Source organism: Hemitrygon akajei, unplaced genomic scaffold (genome assembly GCF_048418815.1).
Source record: "Hemitrygon akajei unplaced genomic scaffold, sHemAka1.3 Scf000053, whole genome shotgun sequence".
In the NCBI taxonomy this organism is placed as follows: domain Eukaryota; kingdom Metazoa; phylum Chordata; class Chondrichthyes; order Myliobatiformes; family Dasyatidae; genus Hemitrygon; species Hemitrygon akajei.
The window spans coordinates 6,449,411-6,469,531 of record NW_027331939.1 but is presented as its reverse complement, the minus strand read 5'-3'; the positions used below and the strand labels follow the sequence as shown (position 1 = coordinate 6,469,531).

The window sequence follows — 20,121 nt, the reverse complement described above, 5'->3', positions numbered from 1 at the left end:
GGTATAGACAGAGTGAATGAAAGCAGGCTTTTTCCACTGAGGCCAGGGGAGAAAAAAAACAACAGAGGTCATGGGTTAAGGGTGAAGGGGGAAAGTTTAAAGGGAACATTGTGGAAAGTGCTTCTTCACACAGAGAGTGGTGGAAGTGTGGAATGATCTGCCAGATGAAGTGGTGAATGCGGGCTCACTTTTATCATTTAAGAAAAACGTGGACAGGTATATGGATGAGAGGGGTTTGGAGGGATAAGGCCCAGGTGCAGGTCAGTGGGACTAGGCAGAAAAATGGTTCGGCACAGCCAAGCAGGGCCAAAAGACCTGTTTCTGTGCTGCAATGTTCTACGGTTTGTAAATCTCACAGATTTGTTCTCGCCGACTGAGGAATGCAGCCGGTCTTTCTAACGGGTTAGGGGCTTTAACCACAATATCCCGGTCCTCAGAGGGAGTCCAGGGTTTGAGTATGGGTACGTATCCAATCATGATATTTGGCGCTTGCAGTATCTGCGAGTCTGGCACAGGCTGAGATTCCCCGCCACGGCGCGTTCGCAAGCGCGTGCTTACTTTAGATCCAGTCGCCCCATCCCTTCCACCCCCTGTCTCAACCTCTAAGTCCCGTCCCCCTACAGCTCCTGTCCCTGCTCCTCCTTCTCTTCCAGTTTGGGTGAGTTGGTGCTTCTTGGCCACCTCCATCCATTTTTCAAAACATCCCATCATGCTCAAAATCCCAATTAGGGTCCCCATTCCCGTTAGCCACTACGTCCCACCAAGTCTGAATCAGGGGGATCTTAAATCTGCCCCCATAGGGCCAGCCTCCTTGAGACAACCCGTAGAAATCACTGCTAAAGGTTACAGCCTACAGGGTATCCCCGGTTTCTCTTACTACGGTGTCCGCTGGCGACCATGGGGGCACCAGAGGTTTATTACCTTCTGCCGGGTCTTTTTCACAGTCTTCATTCGTTTTTCCACCTTCTCTCTTGCTTTCAAGGTCTTTCCTTGCGTTCCCAGCCGTCGAGGTTTCGCCGCAGGAGCAGCCGAAGTCGCTCGGCTGCTGGCACTTCCCATTTTCCGCAAAAGAGAGTAACTATACCGAGCGCTCGTATTATACCACACGGAATCTTACCGAGAGCGCTCACCGGTGTGTTTCCCCTGTCTTTCCACAGGTCTCTGAGTTCGGTTATGGAATTGATCGGTAGCTACCTTGGTACCCACACGTAATCATATCGAGAGCGCTCACCGGTGTGTTTCCTCTGTCTTTCCACAGGTCTCTGAGTTCGGTTATGGAATTGATCGGTAGCTACCTTGGTACCCACACGGAATCATATCGAGAGCGCTCACCGGTGTGTTTCCTCTGTTTTTCCACAGGTCTCTGAGTTCAGTTACGGAATTGATCGGTAGCTACCTTGGTACCCACAGGAGCACCCCTTGCCATCCCCTTTCAGCTAGGACTCAGGGCACCAGTCTCCCCCTTTCAGCTAGGAGACTGATTTCCCTTCCCAACTTGGTCGGCGCCTTTTAGTCTTGCTTTTCCTTTTCCACTTAGGGTTCCTTTTCTGGATCCCGCTCTTCCAGCCTCCCCCTTTCAGCCAGGAGACTAAATTGAGGATCCCATCCACGTCGCCAATCTGTTGCAGATAAATCTCTGGAGCAGCAGACAGAACAAATCAGGCAGACTCAGAGAAATGTTTCAGACTAAAGGACTTTATTATACATGATATCACAGAGAGCCTCTGCACCTGAGAGCGGTGTGTAGGGGCTCTGCTTAGCTTGTAGACACGCTTCATTATATAGATACAGCGGGTGTAACTAAAAACACTTAACAAGGACATTGCTTGACTTTGAACTTAGACCTAGATCACAATATTTTGGCTGCATTCCACACGGCGCTGCAAACTCCTTCTTGCAGATTTTAGCTAAATCTCAGGAACATACACAATCCCTATATATCCAAAGAGTCTTAATTTCTTCGATAGTGTGTTTTTAAAAGTTACTGCACTAATGAAAGAATTTCCCATTCGGGATAATTTATAATAGGGATCCGTTAGTCTCGTAAGACCATGGATTTGCGCCTTAGAAGGTTTTTCCAGGGCGCAGGCCTGGGCAGGTTTGTATGACAGACCGACAGTTGCCCAGGCTGCAAGCCTTCCCCTCTCCACGCCACCGATGTTGTCCAAACGAAGGGCACTAGTACCCAAGCAGCTTGACACCGGTGTCGTCACAGAGCTATGTGTTGTTAAGTGCCTTGCTCAAGGACACAAACATGCTGCCTCAGCTGAGGCTCGAACCAGTGACCTTCAGGTTGCTAGTCCGATGACTTATCCACTAGGCTACGCGGGATCACTAAATAATAATAATAATAATAATAATAATAATAATAATAATAATAATAATAATAATAATAATAATAATAATTATTATTATTATTATTATTGTTATTATTATTATTATTATCATCATCATCATCATCTGCAATTACGCTGTATTAAATGCGAAGACACGTTTTTGCAATCAGGCGAATTTTAAATGTTTCGGTTGAATTAATTTACTAACATGCCACAACTGAATTAAAACGAAACTTGTCAATAAATGTATTTTCAGCTGTACTAAGCAAATGACAGGCTCTTCCCTATTGACATCAATGTACCTGGGTTGAGGGGTTGAACGGCTTTAAGTTGCTCGGCATAAACATCACCGGGGAACTCACGTGGTCTGTACATACCGGCTGTGCGCCTCTTTCACCTCAGACGGTTCAAGAAATTTGGCGTGGGCCCCAGATCCTAAGAACTTTCATTAGAGGCACATTTGGGAGCATCCTGACTGGCTGCATCACTGGCACTTTTGGGAACTGTACTTCTCTCAATCACAGGACCCTGCAGAGAGCGCTGCGGACAGTCCAGCACATCTGTAGATGTGTACTTCTCACTATCTAGGACACTTACAGAGACAACTGTGTATAAAGCGTCCGAAAGACCATTCCAGACCCGAGTCAACCCAATCACAAACTGATCCAGCTTCTACCATCCGGGAAACGGTACAGCAGCATAAAAGCCAGGACGCACGGGCTCCAGGACAGCTTCTTCCACCAGGACATCTGACTGTTAATTTACGCTAACACAACTGTACATCTATGTTATATTAACTATAGAGTTGTACATGTATTTATTATAACTTACTATAAAGTTGCGCATTGTACATTTAGACCGCGATATAACGTAAGGATTTTTGCCCCTTGTGTATGTGAAGAGTGTAATAAAGTTAAGTCAGTCTAATAAAGAATATTTAAATAGCCTTTTTTATACCTCCGTTTTAAAATGCTTGATTCATGGAAAATTTGTCATATTTTACAATGTAGTTGTGTTTGGATATAAAGTAGTTAAAAATGGACCAGGAGATTTGCACACCTGCCCACCGCTCACTGCACAACTGAAAATGCTTACCTGTTCTCGGGTTTAAACTGCGCGGGATCGATACTTTTAACTCAGCACGATCAGAGTGTCTGAGCTGCCTAAAAAAGATAGTTCCATTCTCCTGTGGTTGGGGCATATCTCTCGAGGCCTTCCTTATCCATGCCCAGGAATTCTGGTAACCATGGCAGCCAAGGAAAATAGAACTGGAATATGAAAACAAACGTGTGAATCATAAGCAGGGGTTGCAAGTGATCGGAAAGAAACTCATAGCAATAAAACACAAATGGTTGAAGAGCTGACGAGGTGGCCGCAAAGTTAAGGCGATGAACTGCTAATCCGTTGTGTTTTGCACGCGTGGGTTCGAATCCAATCCTAATCGAGGCAGGTTTATCTGCGGTATGAAATATTGAAGTTATCACTTATTAGGATTCGGAGCCTTCACCTTTTGTCACATAGAGTGCTTGGCTGGGATTCATGAAAATCAACGTTTTTCTATTAACGTTTGTTAATAATTTGCCCATAATACCAGACGATATAGATGCAGAATTCAGCCATTCCGTCCGTTCCATCATGGCTGATATATTGTCTCTCAATGCCATTCTCCTGCCTTCTCGCCGTCATCTCTGACACGCCTCATAATCAAATACTTGTCTATCTCCGCTTAAGAATAGGATTCGAGAGGTACTGTTACAGTTTTATAAGATCCTGGTCTGATCCCACTTGGAGTTCTGTACACAGTTCTGGTCACCTCACCACACGAAGGATGCTGAAACTATTGAAAGAGTGCAGAGGAGATTTACAAGGATGTTTCCTGAATAGGAGTGTATGCCTTAGGAGAATAGATTGAGTGAACTCGGCAATTTCTCCTTGGAGCGATGGAGCATGACAGGTGACCTGATAGAGGTGTATAAGAGGATGAGAGGCATTGATCATGTGGATAGTCAGAGGCTCTTTTCCAGGGCTGAAATGGCTAGCACGAGAAGGCACAGTTTCCAGGTGCTTGGGAGTAGGGACAAAGGAGATGTCAGGTTTAGGGGTTTTTTTTCGCAGAGAGTGGTGAGTGCGTGGAATGGGTTGCCGGCGACGATGGTGGAGGTGGAAATAAAAGGGTATTTTAACAGCCTCCTGGACAGGTGCATGAAGCTTAGAAAAATAGAGGGCTATATATAGCCACAGGTAATTTCTAAATTATACTCATGTTCGGCTCCGGTGTGTGGGCCGATGGGCCTGTATTATTCTGTAGGGTTTCTAAGTTTCTAAAATATTACCAACTGACTTGACTCCACAGATATCCCCGCAATGAAATCCACATATCGATAGCCTTCTGCTGACACAACTTCCTCCTCATCCCTGTCCTAAAGGGCGTCCCAATATTCTGAGGTTGTGCCCTGTTGACTCTAAACTCACCCACAATTGGAATCATCCTTTCCATGTCCAGTCTACCTGGGCCTTTCAGTATTTGATAGTTTTCAAAGAAAACCCTGACTCCTTCTTCTAATCTCCAACGAGTACAGGGGCAGAGTCATAAAACGATCCTCATACATTAAAGCTTTCTTTCCGGGACCATTCTCGTCACCGTCCTCTGGACCCTTTCCAATGCCAGGGCATCAGTTCTTAAATAACGGACACAGACTGTTCATCTTGTTCCCGGCGCGGTCTGACCAATGCATTATAGAGACTCAACATTACAGCCTCACTCTTGTACTCTGGTTCTCTCCAAATGAATGTTGTCATTGCATTTGTCGTCCTTACTACCAGCTCAGCCTGTATTTACCCTTTCGGCAATCCTGCACAGGGTCTCCCAGTTGTCTTTGCGCCTTCGATATTTGTATTTATTTCCCATTTAGAATCTTGTCTACGCCTTCAACAAAGTGTACAGTCGGACCTCCTTATCCGCGGATTCCGCATGCGCGGATTCAACCAACCGTGGATCGAGAAAACCCAGAAGTTCTCTCTCCAGCACTCGTTGTTTGAGCATGTACAGACTATTTTTTCTTGTCATTATTCCCTAAGCAATGCAGTATACCAACTATTTACTTTGTATTAGGTATGAAAAGTAATCTAGAGAGGATTTTAAAGTACAGACAGTTCCTGGGTTATGAGGGAGTTCCGTTCTTGAGTCCGTTTTCAAAACGGATTTGAAGTCGGAACAGGCATATCGGTTTACTAATCGTCAGTTAGTCAAACGTTTGTCTTAGTATATAGTAAATATTTTACCTTTCTATGCATATAGAACACTTAAGAAATGTTCTATTTTAAACTCATCAGTCCGTAGGACTTGATTCCAAAATGCATCAGGCTTGTTTAGATGTTCCTTTTGAAACGTCTGACGCTGAGTTTTGTGGTGAGGACGCAGGAAAGGTTTTCTTCTGATGACTCTTCCATGACGGTTATATTTGTGCAGGTGTCGCTGCAGAGTAGAACAGTGCGGCACCACTCCAGAGGCTGCTCCATCTTCCTCAAGGTCTCTTGTAGTCAAACGGGGGTTTTGTTTTGCCTTTCTAGCAATCCTACGAACAGTTCTCTCGGAAAGTTTTCTTGGTCTTCCAGACCTCAAGTTGACCTCCACCGCTCCTGTTAACTGACATTTATTAATTACATTACGAACTGAGGAAACGGCTACTTGAAAATTCTTTGCTATCTTCATATAGCCTTCTCTTGTTTTGGGGCATCATTTATTTATTTTCTAAGCAGCTGCTTAGAGGAGCCCATGGTTGCTGATTGTTGGGACAAGGTTTGAGGAGTCAGGGTATTTATGAAGCTTTGAAATTTCCATCCCCTGGCCTTTCCTAACGACGACAGTAAACACGCCAGAGCCCTCACAAGCTCATAAAGGTCTGAGACACTGGTGAAGGTTATCTGAGACCTCAAATCTCTTGGGGTGCCCAAGCTTTTGATTGGTGCTCCTTTTATTCTCTTTCACTATGAAATTGTACAAAACGAAAATAATACACTAATCTTGTTTAAAATGGAGAAAAAGAATGTTTCATCTTTAACTTTATGATTTGGAGATGAGTTCGGCTTCTACTCACTGAACTATTCACAGAAACAGAAACTTTGACCAGGGCTGCCCGAACATTTGCATGTCACTGGACATGAGGCGGTGGAAAAGCGGCACAAGATCCGTGCCGAAGAAGCACAAAACCTCAAATGTTGCCATGGAATTTTACACGCAAACTCGTGACTGCTGAGCAAGACAAATTACCACTATCAATACACCATCCATCTGTTCCTTAACGTCCAATGGCGAGGTGTAATTTTTCAACTGGACTCCACTGATATCCCAGGATACATTTTCACTGATCACTTTTCAGTGGCATACATTTCAAACATTTCACATCACTGCGGGGATCCTGGAGTAAAGCATCACTGGTCATTACGTTGCCGAAATGTTAACCAATATAATTGTGGTCGGTTTGATTAGAATGACCGGCCGTAAGGTTTTAATAAGGTGATAGAGTTAAGAGTGTAACCTGGGAAAGATTGGGAGTTATTTAAGAGTAACTCTACACAGGCTGCGCGTTGAGTCGGGGCGGAGCGTATTCCGAGATAAGTATTCATTGCTGACGTTCACGTTGCGGAAGAACCTCCACGGCCAGTTACTCACCCTTATGCAGGAGTGGGATATTTCGCCCATGTTTTAATTTTCCATGGAATCACAACAACTTCGATATATTGAAAAGGACCGTGATCCCAACTCTGTACCGATATGCGATCTCCCACCGTCACCTCGTCTCAAAACTAAACAGTACCCAGTTTTCCTGTTCTACATTACCGTCACTATACAGGAAGGTTTTAACCATACTTTTCGGCATTCCCGCAGAACCACGATGTCAGAGTTGTGATCAGTCCTTCCTCCTTGGATCTTTAACAGGAATGGAATGTGCGATACCAGTGGTAAGATATTTGACATCTGTCTGCGCTGCAATATCACCGGAAGGTCGCAGATTCGAGTCCTCAAAATTATGTGTGTTGATGTTACCAAGTGTTTCCACCGCGGCTTAAACTACGAAGCACAAATATTTGGACGTCTGACTTGGGGTGGCTGTGGTGCTGCTCGCGACAGAGAAAACAAAGAGAAGCAGAGAGATTGAATATGTGTGTGTGTGTGTGTTTGTGTGTGTGTGTGTGTGTGTGTGTGTGTGTGTGTGTGTGTGTGTGTGTGTGTCTGTGTGTGTGTGAGAGAGAGAGAGAGAGAGAGAGAGAGAGAGACAGAGGGTGAGAGAGAGACACACAGGGGGGGGTAGAGAGAGAGAGAGAGAGAGAGAGAGAGAGAGAGAGAGAGAGAGAGAGAGAGAGAGAGAGAGAGAGAGAGAGAGAGAGAGAGAGAGAGAGAGAGAGGAGAGGCAAACTGAAAAGGTGGAACCTGGAGTACTGTGGTGGAGAATTTGAACAAAGAGTCTGTATGGTGAGACTAGGAAGGAGTGGAATACAGGAGGAGGAAAAATAAAGCGATTTGACATTTTAAAGTAGGTTTGAAATTTTGCAGCACGCGGTTATGATGTTTGTCTGGATGGGAACATTTGAGATGCGAGCTCCGTTGAAACCACAATGCATCCTCATGCGACAATACATGACAATAGGTTTGAAGGCTGATTCTCCCGTTACGCAGTGTACGTTATCCACGAACCTCCTTAGGTTTAAATCCGTTTATGTTCTCCTATAAGTTATATTTAATTTCTAATAATTCGTCATTCTTTAATTTACCTTTGTCAGGTTTGAAATACAATGCGCTACTGCTAGAAAAGCGAATGTTCATTATATTTACACCTGGATGCCCATGACAGTAAACTTGAACACAAACTGAAAAGTTGAGTCTCAAGTTCATTTGAAGCACTGAAGCCCAAACAATGTTTCTGCCCAGGATTGAACTGGGGACCTTTCGCGTGTAAAGCGAATGTGATAACCACTACACCACAGAAACCGTGCAAAGCGCTCAATGCTTTGCGCTGTTGAACAATGACCCGAGGCACCCCCTCCCCGCCCTGCTCTGAAGTACAGCAATAAGTATAAAACATTGCCCACTGTTCCTTTCCGTTTTCAGTAACACGTATTAAATAGGTTAGGACTTTATTCCCTGGAATATGGGTATAGGTAGAGTGTTACAGGGACGTGGCGGTGGAACGAACCCAAGTGCTGAACACGGGCGTTGAATGGGTGCCAAGGGAGTCATTACCTGGAGTCTTGGTTTTCGTAGAGAATTCAGGAACGATGCTAGACTTAGAACTGACAGTCCTAAGAACCATGGCACGAGATTACTCCTACACGAGTCGACCAACGAACTGGCAGCTCCTTGTTGTGGTCACAGGGTTTTTATACTGCATTTCCTGACGGAAAGCAGGTGTTTGTAGTTAGTGAAAAATGGGAATGATTGGGAAATAAACGACGTGATTGAGGCCCAATTCCGGAGGAAGATAGCCAGGAACTAGAAGGGATCATGGCAGTAACCACCCCCCCACCCCGCCAAACAACGGTAGGTTCCGGGCGATCCTCCAGGCCTGTCTGAATGGTCCCGATGAAAGTCCTGGATGAGGGAACGGTCTAAGCTGAAGGAGCGGGGGACCCAGGAAAGCTCTTCTGGACCGTACCTTTCCCAGTCCACCAGGTATTGGAGACCCCTGCCCCTACGGCGTACATCCAGTAGTCTTCGGACGGTGTATGCCGGATGGTTGTCGATGATACGGGCAGGTGGGGGAGTCTCAGCCGGGGGACACATGGGGCTGACGGAGACTGGCTTTCACTGAGACAGATGAAAAGTTGGGTGGATGCGCATGGAACTTGGCAGCATTAGGCGGACCGCTGTGGGATTGATAATCCTGTCAACCTTGAATGGTCCCAGGAAGCGGGGAGTGAGTTTCCTATGCTCGTTTTTGAGCGGGATGTCCTTGGAGGAAAGCCACACCATCTACCCAAGGTGGTATTCCGGTGTCGGTCGACTGTCTTCTTATTTCGTTTGTTGATCTGAGTAGGGCCGCGCGTGTTTCCTTCGAAATCTTAAGGCACCGATCAATATGGTCCCGAACCGACGGTACCGCAATCTCCCCTTCTTGCGGGGCGAACATCGGGGGTTGGTACCCAAGGGAGCACTCGAACGGAGACCGCCCAATGGCAGAGTTCACCAGAGAGTTGGGGGCGTACTCAACCCACGGGAGGTGGTCGCTCCAGGTCTTGGTTGACCCTTTCCATCTGCCCTTTCGACTGGGGGTGGAAACCGGATGACAGGTTGCCCGATGCACCTAAGGCCTGACAGAAGGCCTTCCATACCTGCGAGACGAACTGGGGACCTCGATCGGAGACGATGTCCGCAGGGATTCCGTGGAGGCGGAAGACGTGGCGGACGAGAAGATCTGCGGTTTCCGGAGAGGAAGTGAGTTTAGGGAGGGCCACGAAGTGCACCGCCTTGGAGAATCGGTCTACCACGGTGAGGACAGTGGTGTTTCCACTGGAATGGGGTAGACTGGTGACGAGGTCTAAGGCGATGTGTCACAAGGGACGATCAGGTACAGGTAGGGGACGAAGAAGACCCGCGGGTGATCGATGAGAGTCCGTTCCTCGGGCGCAGATGGAGCAAGCCGAGACATAAGAACGGGGGCCCTCTCCATGGACGGCCACCAAAAGTGCTTCCTTAGGAGAGCCAGGGTCCGATCACTCCCGGCGTGGCAGGTGAACCGGGATTGTGCCCCTAGTGGAGAACCTGAGACCTGACGGAGACGGGCACGTACAGGCGGTCGCCGGGTACATTCCCTGGGTCGGAGTCGTCCCGCTGGGCTTCCTTTACCTTAGCCTCGATCTCCCAAGTGAGGGTGGCCATCACGCAGGATGGTGGGAGGATCGTCTCGGGAATGGAGGTGTCATCCTTGGAGCCAAGCTGGCGGGATAGCGCGACCGGCTTCCCGTTCTTGGATCCTGGACAGTACGTGAGGGTAAACTTGAACCGTCCAAAAAAAAAAACAACAACAATACCCAACGGGCCTGGCGGAAGTTCAATCGTTTGGCGGTCTGAATATACCCCAGGGTCTTATGATCAGACACACTCGCAGAATAAAGAAATCAGGGACCATAACTGTCCTCGACCCCGTCACTCGCAGAAATAAAATTAGGGACGATAATAGTCCTGGACCCGTTACTGGCAGAAAAGAACAGCGACCCAAGTCTGGAGCTGGCCAGGTGGATTGGAAAGGGGCACTAGCATGGTTGACGGCAAATCCACAGTGGCTGGTGTGGGTTAATTGGAAAGGTGCATCCCAAATAAGAATAAATATTCGAAAGGGCGGGTGAGGCAACCATGATTGATACTAGAAAGTAAAGACGGCATAAAGGCAAAAGTGAGGGTTTATAATGCAGCAAGCATTAGAGGGAAGCCGGAGGTTTGGGACGCTTTCAAAAATGGCTAATAATGGAGAAAGTACCTTTGTTCAGACATATGAATATTAAAAGGGATGCAAGAGTGTGTATCAGAAAGCTGGAAAATGACGCGGAAGAAGCAGTAATGGGGGAAAAAGAAAAGGGACGAACTGAATGAATATTTTGCGCCAGGCTGCTCTGTGGAAGACACCAGCATAATGGCACCGAGAAACACGTGTCAGAGGGCATCAGTGAGAGTGGATGCTGTGACCTGGAGAAGGTGCCTGTGAAGCTGAAAGGTCTGAAGTTAGATGTCATCGGGACCAGTTGGACTACACCCCCGGGTTCTAAACGTGGTAACTGAAGAGATTCTGTAGGCACTCTTTCACGTACCATTATGTATATATATATATATATATATATATATATATATATATATACAACAGCTCCATAGCAAAGAAAGCCCAGCAGCGTCTCTACTTTCTGCGAAGGCTGAGGAAAGTCCATCTGCCACCCCCTATCCTCATCACATTCTACAGGGGTTGTATTGAGAGCATTCTGAGCAGCTGCATCACTGCCTGGTACGGAAATTGCTCCATCTCGGATCGCAAGACCCTGCAGCGGATAGTGAGGTCAGCTGAGAAAATTATCGGGGTCTCTCTTCCCGCCATTACGGACATTTACACTACACGCTGCATCCGCAAAAGAAACAGCATTATGAAGGACCACAAGCACCGCTCCTAGAAAGTTTTCTCCCTCCTGCCGTCTGGGAAAAAGGTACCGGAGAATTCGGGCTCTCACGACCAGACGATGTAACAGTTTCTTCCCCCCCAAGCTATCAGACTCCTCAATACCCAAAGCCTGGACTGACACCTTACTGCCCTATTGTCTTGTTTATTATTTATTGTAATGGCTGTACTGTTTTGTGTACTTCATGCAGTCCTGGGTAGGTCTGTAGTCTAGTGTAGTTTTATTCTGTGTTGCTTTCTACGTAGTTCACTCTAGTTTTTTGTACTGTGTTATGTAACACCATGGTCCTGAAAAAGTTGTCTCATTTTTACTATGTACTGTACCGGCAGTTATGGTCGAAATGACAATACAAGTGACTTGACTTGATATTCGAGAACAGATCCGGATGACTGGAGAATTATGACTGTCACTCCACTCTGAAAGAAGGAAGTTAGGCTGAAGAAAGGAGAATAAAAGAAAGACAGCCTGACTTCAACGTGTTAAATAACTCAAAAGATTCGAAGCACATTGAAGATCAACGACGGCTGAGGAGAAAGGGAGAAGATTTGTCAAATAGATCATGGTGTGCACGGTGATGCACCTTGGAAAAAAGGATAAAAATGTCTCTAAATGGGGAAGGTTTTCAGAAATCAGAGGTGCAAAGAGACCTTGTGCAATATTCCTTAAATGTTTACTTCCAGGCTGAGTCAGCGGTATAGGAAGGCAAATGCAATTTTAACATTCGGTTCAGGAGGGGTAGAATATATAAGCAACAATGTAATGTTGACATATGCCCGTCATTATAAACCTGATTCTGACCCTGATCTTTATCCCCAACAATGGAAATCTCCTTCATTTACGATACTGACGGCAGTGTTATCCCTCCACATTCACGTTCTGACGTAACTGTGCTGAAACAAATTCCAAAGCTGTCGAATTAAACTATTTGTATTGGAATGATAAATCACCTTTTTCGATACTGAAAATAAATCAAGTACAACCCTCACTTCAGGTGCAGTGCTACGGTGGGTTCAATGAACATTGATGGAACTGCGATGGCCCAGTGGTTAAGGCGTTGGACTTGAAATCCAATGGGGTTTCGCTGCGCAGGTTCGAACCCTGCTCGCAGCGCTCAAACTACAGCGCCAGGGAATAGAAATCTCACTGCCAATAAAAATTTAACACGCTGGCTGCTGTCTGTGTTCAGTTGACAACTGCGTACCAGCCGGCAGGTTTATAGATGTTTACACTCATTGTGCAAATTTCATTTCTATTACGACTGTGATCAATCCTCCTCTGGGCAGCTTAAACGCTTTGTAGTTTGCAGCTTTACCGACTTGTAAAACTAAAAGAATCAAATGAATCAAATGCGGAGAACGGATTTGACGTGCAAATGACGTGCAACCTACCTAGCTCCCATTCGTGGATGCAGATGTCAATGCAAAATGTTATCCAATTGCGGGAAGGGTTTCACTCAGGAGTTGTTCCCTCCCACAGACTCTGACTGCCTCTGCCTCCCCAAAGTCCCATCAATACTGAGCAAAACTCAGAACAATGTCCCATTATATAACATTCATATCCATATGCTTCTGATCGAAGCTGGGGGCGCTGTCAGGGCGTCGAAATAAAGGCGGGCGACAGAAGTTTATCTCCTCTCACCTGGGGAGACGGTAGAAGATTTGGTGGAGGTGACCGGCCGACTTTTGACCGGCAACTGCTGTATGAGGAGTAGGATTGAGAAAAAGTCTGGGCCAGCCTGATCTTATTGAATGACGGGGCTGGCTGAAAAGGACTAGAGACTCGCCCTTATTTCTGTTGTCTGTCTGTTTAAACAAAAGGAATAAACAGCTACCCCGTGGATATAATAGTTCGCAATCTATGTCATCAGTTTGCCTGAGGAATTATTTCCGAGTCTGAAACTGGCACAAGATTTATATCTATCTTTTGTTAATGATGCAGAATTGTACAATTTATGTTTTGCGTACCGTCTGTCTTTTCGAGCCTGCAATGACGCTGCAAGTGTTTCATTGTACCTGTCCCTCACCGTCCCTGTGCACACGGCAATAAACCCGACCGGACCTGACAATACTCACTGAGATTTGAGCAGTGATGACCCCGGGCAGATGAGTCAAGGTGATGTCGGCAAACTGAGTGAGTAGGACCAGAGTCCAATATGGGAAATGAATGGTCACCCTCTTCTACAGAAAGACAGCATCTCTGAGTGGATTGAGGTGCAGTGAGGAGTGAAGAAGATCAAATCTACATTGTATCGATTGCAAGTTATTGTCTGTATGACCTCGCACAGTTATTTCCAGCTTTATTGAGACTGCACCTGCGATATTTCTTTTCAAAGTTATGTTTTCATTCTCTAACAAGTGTCATACAGAACACATAACGAATCCCTGCAGAAACAGTGTATAGCGGGTCAGGCAGCATTTCTAGACGGAATGAGCTAGTACACACAGTAGAAAGTAAGAGAATGTGGCTGAGAGGAAATGTCGAAGCAAACTTGATGGGCCAAACTGCCGAATTCTGCTTCTATATTTTGTGGTCTTATGCTGCTGAATCAGGCCGATGCAGGTTAAGCATAGACAGGAATGTTGTTGTTGTGGCAGCAAGTTAATTCACACGATAATTTAAAATAAGCACATTAAATTACAGCAGGCAATATCTTATTTCCCTGACCGGGAATCGAACCCGGGCCGCGGCGGTGAAAGCGCCGAATCCTAACCACTAGACCACCAGGAAAACTGACGATGCGCTGCATCACAGCAACATACACTATCAAATCAGAAAAATACAAAACAAAATCAATGGATAAATAATAATAATGAATAAATGTGATAAATATTGTCACGAATCTACTGCTCAGCACTTTGCAGACGGCGTGTTCACCCAGTGCTTCTGGTTAAGCAACACTCTGGACTCTGAATGAATCAGTGGGAAACACTCATTCTCCAGTGTCTTTATAAAGATGGTGACATTCAGATTCTCTTATGAGCGCTGGGTCATTTTTGTTTCTGTCTATCGCCTCGAAGCAATTCAGTAGTAGGCCATCCGATTCCGGCGACATTGTCGCCGATACATCTGGTGTCTTGTTCCTCACCCTCCGCCTGGGTGGAGGTAGGAGAAAGAAAACCAGACGTCCAGAATGCCCGAAATATGGTCTGATAGAAAAGCCTGACAGTGGTCGAGAGTGCGGGAGCCCCTGGTACTGAGGATGACGTTCTGATGACAAATAAGCTTAGATTTCATTAAATAAGCCTGATAGAAACCCCCGCAATGATTTGAAAGTCCTCAGGGTAGGCAGTTCCTTGTTTGCTGGTCGCGGCACTCAGTACATGGTATGCTTGCTTAACATCTCCTCTGGCGGTATGTGAAGTGCCGTCCGGATCAATGAGAAGAACCTCTCGGTAAGCAGCACCGACTGAACTCAATCATTGGATGTTGGGATTGGGGGAACAAGGGTGCGGCAAGACCGCTATATACGGAGAGTATGAAGAGTTTATCATGAAACAACACCGCCGTTCCACCGCCCACCACCCCCAGCACCACAATAATACCTTCTTATCTTCTCCGAACGGTGGATCGAGAATCCTTCCGGCTGTTCCACCGAATGAGCCATGTCTCCATGAAACAGAGAAGACAGCAGCCCCTCATTTCCCTCCGAAACTGCAATGTTGCACTTACGTAATATATCGTGTTTTCTAGTAATTGGCCTTTGGCTAAGAAGATGCCGGGCAGGGGATGCTTCATAGCCCGTCGGTTTAGTCTGGCTTGAAGTCTTCCGAACCGACCTCTTTTCCGGCAATGGTAATGGCTGACCTTCGCTGATCGCTGAAAGGTGCCGCACCTGCATTCCCGAGAGTCAAGCCCATCTGGTCCTTCAGCAGCTCGTTAAACTGCTGAGTAATTTAGACAGTTCAACAGTACGTTTCTTAAAGGGAAATTAGGGGCTTCACATTGCAGCTACATTGGGAACGCAGAAATACATCGAGACATTTTGCGAGCTGTCGGCAATACGTCGCGTGTAACGCCAGTGCCATCGTGGATCTTTGGATTTATAAACAAATCTCAAAATCCCTAAAGCCTTGTCAGGTTTCCGTGTGGGAGGATGCTCGGGAAGGATCAGTCGCTTGGCTTTCACAATGAGGAAGTAAATTGGATTGGCCTTTGGGTACGTTGGGGAAGCGAGAGTATGGTAATGGATGGTTGTCTCTCTGACTCGGGACCTGTAATGAGTGGAGTGTCCCAGGGATCGTTGTTGCGTCCGTTGCTGTTTGTCATCTTTATCAATGATCTGAATAATGATGTCGCTAACTGCATCAGCAAATTTGCCGATGACAACAACATTACGGGTGTAGTTGACAACTAGGAAGAGTACCGGAGCATGAAACGGGATCTGGACCAGCTGGAAAAAATGGGTTGAAAAATGTCAGATCGGAATTAACGCAGACAAGTGTTAGATGTTGCATTTGGGAGGGCGAGCCAGGGATGGTCTGACCCAACGAGAAAAAAGGCATTGAGGAGTACGATAGAATAAACGAATCTGGGAATGCAGATCCATAATTCAATGAAAGTTGCGGCACAGTTAGACAGGGTCGTAAAAACAGCTTTTCGCACATTGGCCTTCATAGACTAAAGTACTGCGTACAGGAGTTGGGATGCTACGTTGCTGTTGTTTAAGACTTTATTGGGGCCCAATTTAAAATATTGTGTGCGGTTGGGCTCAACTATCTGCAGGAAAGATGCAAATAAGACTGAAAGAATGCAGAAAAAGAATTACACAGCTATTGCCGGGACTGAATGTTTTTAATTAAAAGGGAAGATTAAATATGTCAGCACTTTATTCCCGAGCGGGTAGAAGACAGAGGGGAGATTTGATAGAGGTATACTACATTATGAGGCGTATAGAGAGTATAAATGCAAGCGGGATTTCTCCACTGATGTTGGGCGAGAATACAACTGGAGATCATGGGTGAAGGGTGAAATGTGAAATGTTTAAGGGAAACATGAGGGGAAACTTCTTCACCCAGAGGGTCGACAGAGTGTAGACAGAGCTGCCAACGCAAATGATAATTGAGATTCCGATGTCAACGTTTAAGAGATGATTGGAGAAGTACACGGATGAGAGGGATATGGATGGCCACGGTCCGAGTCCGGGACGATGGGAGTAGGCAGTTTAAATAATTCCTCACTGACTGGACGGGCTGGAGACCCTGTTTCTGTGCGGAGGTTCCCTATACCTGTCTGACTGTATGTCTGGGTTAGAGCTTCAGTGTCCCACAGCACCGACCAATCTAGAAAGTCGTTGACACTGTTCGATCCCTCTGTCCTTGCACACACTGAAGCGTGGAGACTGCGTTAATGTATGGTTACAGCATAAGAAGATGGAAGCTTTTAAAATTGTTTATTCTGTATTCTCCAATTACCTGCAATGCTTTTGAAGGAAGACAAGTGTGAGCCCGGATATTTGCTTTGCTCTCGCTGCGTTTTCAGTTTGTGTAGTTTTGTATGTTACATTAATTATTGATTTCAGACGGAGACATGGATTCCACACCGGCCATGTGGATTCAGGGTTAAATGGATCGAAATATTAGCGTATCTACATGCGATACGATAAAACCACGATTCAGTGGTAAATAAGCTTTAGGATAAATTGGTGTGTACTTGAATTGGGAATTTAGAATTGACATTTTGGAAGGCTGGTTCTTTTAATAACCGCCAGAAGCTGCTGTTGGGCACTTTGAAATGCCGGTTTTAAATTGTAGGGCTCCACTGGAAAAGGTGTTTTGCAGACATTGTAGCATTTACCCTGTAATATGTAAATGGCAGGTCAGTTCAGAAAACGCGCTGGTGCAGTCAATTGCTCAGCCATTTGCTTACGTCATCAGCCCTAATTCCATTAATTATCCGGGTGCCGCTGTGTGGTCAGATTAAAAAGATTAATTACTCAGCCCTATTTCTCAGAGCACTGTAACTGCAGACTCGCAATAGAGTTGTAAAGTGTACCGAAGTTTTGACTCTCCATGCGGAACACGGCTGCCATTTGTCTTCCAACCAGAATTTATTCTGTCTACTACATCATCTGCCTTCTGTCAGGAAACCAATACTGAATCAACGCAACCAGGTTTCCCTCGATCCCATGCCTCCTGACTTTCTGAATGAGTCCACTTTGGGGAACTGATCAAACGCCTGACCATAATTAATGCCCCCACACCGATTATCCTGGTTCATCCGTTAGTTTTATTTACACTTTTTCAATTAAATCAATCTGGCTCATTAATGACAACATACCATGCTTTCTCTCCGTAGCCAGACTACGCTTCTCCAAATACTCATTAATTCCCTCTTTAGTAATCGTCTCCAGTACTTTACCCACTACTGATGTAAGACTCCCTGGTCTATTATTCCAAGAAGTATCCCTGCTATTTTTCGTCAACAAATGAATAAGATTTTCCACGCTCCAATCTTCTAGTTCTACTTCCGTGACCAGCGAAAACACAAATATCCTGTCCAAAAGCTCAACAATATCTGAGTTCGCCTTCCAAAATTTCGGCACCCATTAATCATCTATCATAATGTTTTCCCAAGTTTCCAGCGCATCCTCTTTCGCAGCGTCGGCACGTTCGAGCATATCTGCCTTATTACGTTGTGGGCACATTGATCAATGCATTCAGTAAGGATCTTCACTGTTTCCTTGGTCTCCAGACACGTTTTCCTCTTTTACCTCTGATTTGCCCACACTCTCCCCAGTCTCCTCCTGTTCTTCACAGTGCACTCGTCAAGGATTTCTCAAATCCCCCTATCACTCCTTTAAATCCACTGTTATATTCCTTCCTGTCTACATTGTGACTCGCTATAGCGTTATTTGATCCTTTCTTCCTGTTCTGTAAGTATCGTTCTTTCTTCCTCTTGACGTGTTGTCCAAATTCCTTGTCTCCCAGGGTTACTTAACACTGTCATCCTTTCCCTGCGTCACTGAGACAAGCCTATACTGAACCCCGTGTAACTGCTCCCTAAACAATCCCCACATATCTGTTTCGCAATACCCCGAGTGCGTCATTTCCCAATGTACCTTCCTAAAATCCTGCCAGCCAGCACCATAATTCGCAGACCCCCAAGTAAACACACTCCACACTCTCTGGTCCTATCCCTGGGCAAGGCAAATGGAGGGGAGTTCTGTCCTATCGTTCTGGAATGCTAACCCGCGGAGTGATCTGTCACCTGACCCGTTTCCTTTTCTAATATTAGATCCGGTACGGACTGTTCGCTAGTGCGCCTGTCTTCTTGTAGTGACATGAATCCTTCCTGGACACTACCAAGAAGTTATGCCATAATTAAAACTTTTACACTGGGGAGATGCCAAAGAACATTATGGATGTTTCAGTTACTCATGTAAATAACCCGGAAAATGTCCAATTCCGCTTCCCGATCGGTTCCTCTCTGTTCCAGTTGCAGTTACTTTGTTAGAGGGCGGCTGTACAGAAAACTCCAAATGTTTCTGTGTTCGTCTCACATTTTATTAACAAACGAACGCTCCACGTTGTCCTCCTTTTCTGCAGTTGCGATACTATCCCTGGTTTGCCATCGCACTCCCTTTACATTATGTTACACGACCCTGTCCATTTTGAAACATCTAAAACGCGGAAAGCCCTGAAGCCATCCCTGCCCTTGTAACAGTCGAGTGTCTGTGATAGTTTGGAACATACTTCAACCCGTGTAATATTCACACCAGCAGCAATGAGCGCTTGTATTGCCACCAACCTGAATTTATGATGAGGGCAATCTTCCACCAATTCTGCAATTTCCGGGCGACCAGGCACATGATTGTTTGAGTTTATGACATATTTGCCAAACCTGTTCATTGCAAAACGGTTTTATTTGAAAACTCCGCTGAACTGTCATAAGACACGGGCATTATCTACACAGATGGCCATTTAATGTAAACACATACTTCATTCCATTCCTCAGCTCTTCTCTGAATTTCCTCTGTGTCAGTGTATAGATACAAGTATTGGTACACATGCTGAGTGTTTGCAACATGAGCCTAAATTGTTGTAGGATGTATACCGGGGAACTCAAATATCTGTCCTCGTAAAAATAGTTTTGCAATTGCCATTTCAGGGTATGGGCTACAGAGGGCATCCACAATAATATGAAATTAGCTGATATAGAAAATAGCAAAATCATCGATTTTCTGCGTTTTTCCACCTCGGCATCTTTCTGATTGTCGCCGCTGTGCCGAAGCTTTCTGCGGACTCTATTTGCCACAACGATATGTCTTACAGTTAACCCGTTAAACACCAAGATTAAGCCGATTGGTATCATTGGTGTTAAAATACTCAGCAGTAATTGGTATCCTCTCCACACGGGTGAAGTAAGGTATTCATATGTGCCGGTGCACCGCCACGGCATGTTGTCAATGATGACGTAAGGTTCAGTGGCAAAGTATAACGGGGCACATCTCCCGCAGCTCACTATAACCACGGTCACCATAACCACCGTTGCTGTTCTCTCGGTGCAGTATCGCTCCCGCATCTTTCGGCAACATATTGCGATGAACCGATCGAAGGTAAAACTGACCGTGAACCAAACCGAACAGTCCGTCGTTACAACCCGAAATACAACTGTTAGAGCGCACACA

General features: G+C 45.8%; 3 non-coding genes across 3 annotated transcripts; 1 reads left to right on the top strand and 2 right to left on the bottom strand.

Moving 5' to 3' along the window:
* Nucleotides 1-8,252: 8,252 nt before the first annotated feature.
* trnav-uac (transfer RNA valine (anticodon UAC)) lies at nt 8,253-8,325 on the bottom strand. The gene has a single exon. It is a non-coding gene; the product is annotated as a tRNA-Val (tRNA).
* A 4,198-nt stretch (nt 8,326-12,523) lies between these two features.
* On the top strand, nt 12,524-12,605 carry trnas-uga (transfer RNA serine (anticodon UGA)). The gene has a single exon. It is a non-coding gene; the product is annotated as a tRNA-Ser (tRNA).
* A 1,545-nt stretch (nt 12,606-14,150) lies between these two features.
* On the bottom strand, nt 14,151-14,222 carry trnae-uuc (transfer RNA glutamic acid (anticodon UUC)). Its single transcript has one exon. It is a non-coding gene; the product is annotated as a tRNA-Glu (tRNA).
* Nucleotides 14,223-20,121: the final 5,899 nt, after the last annotated feature.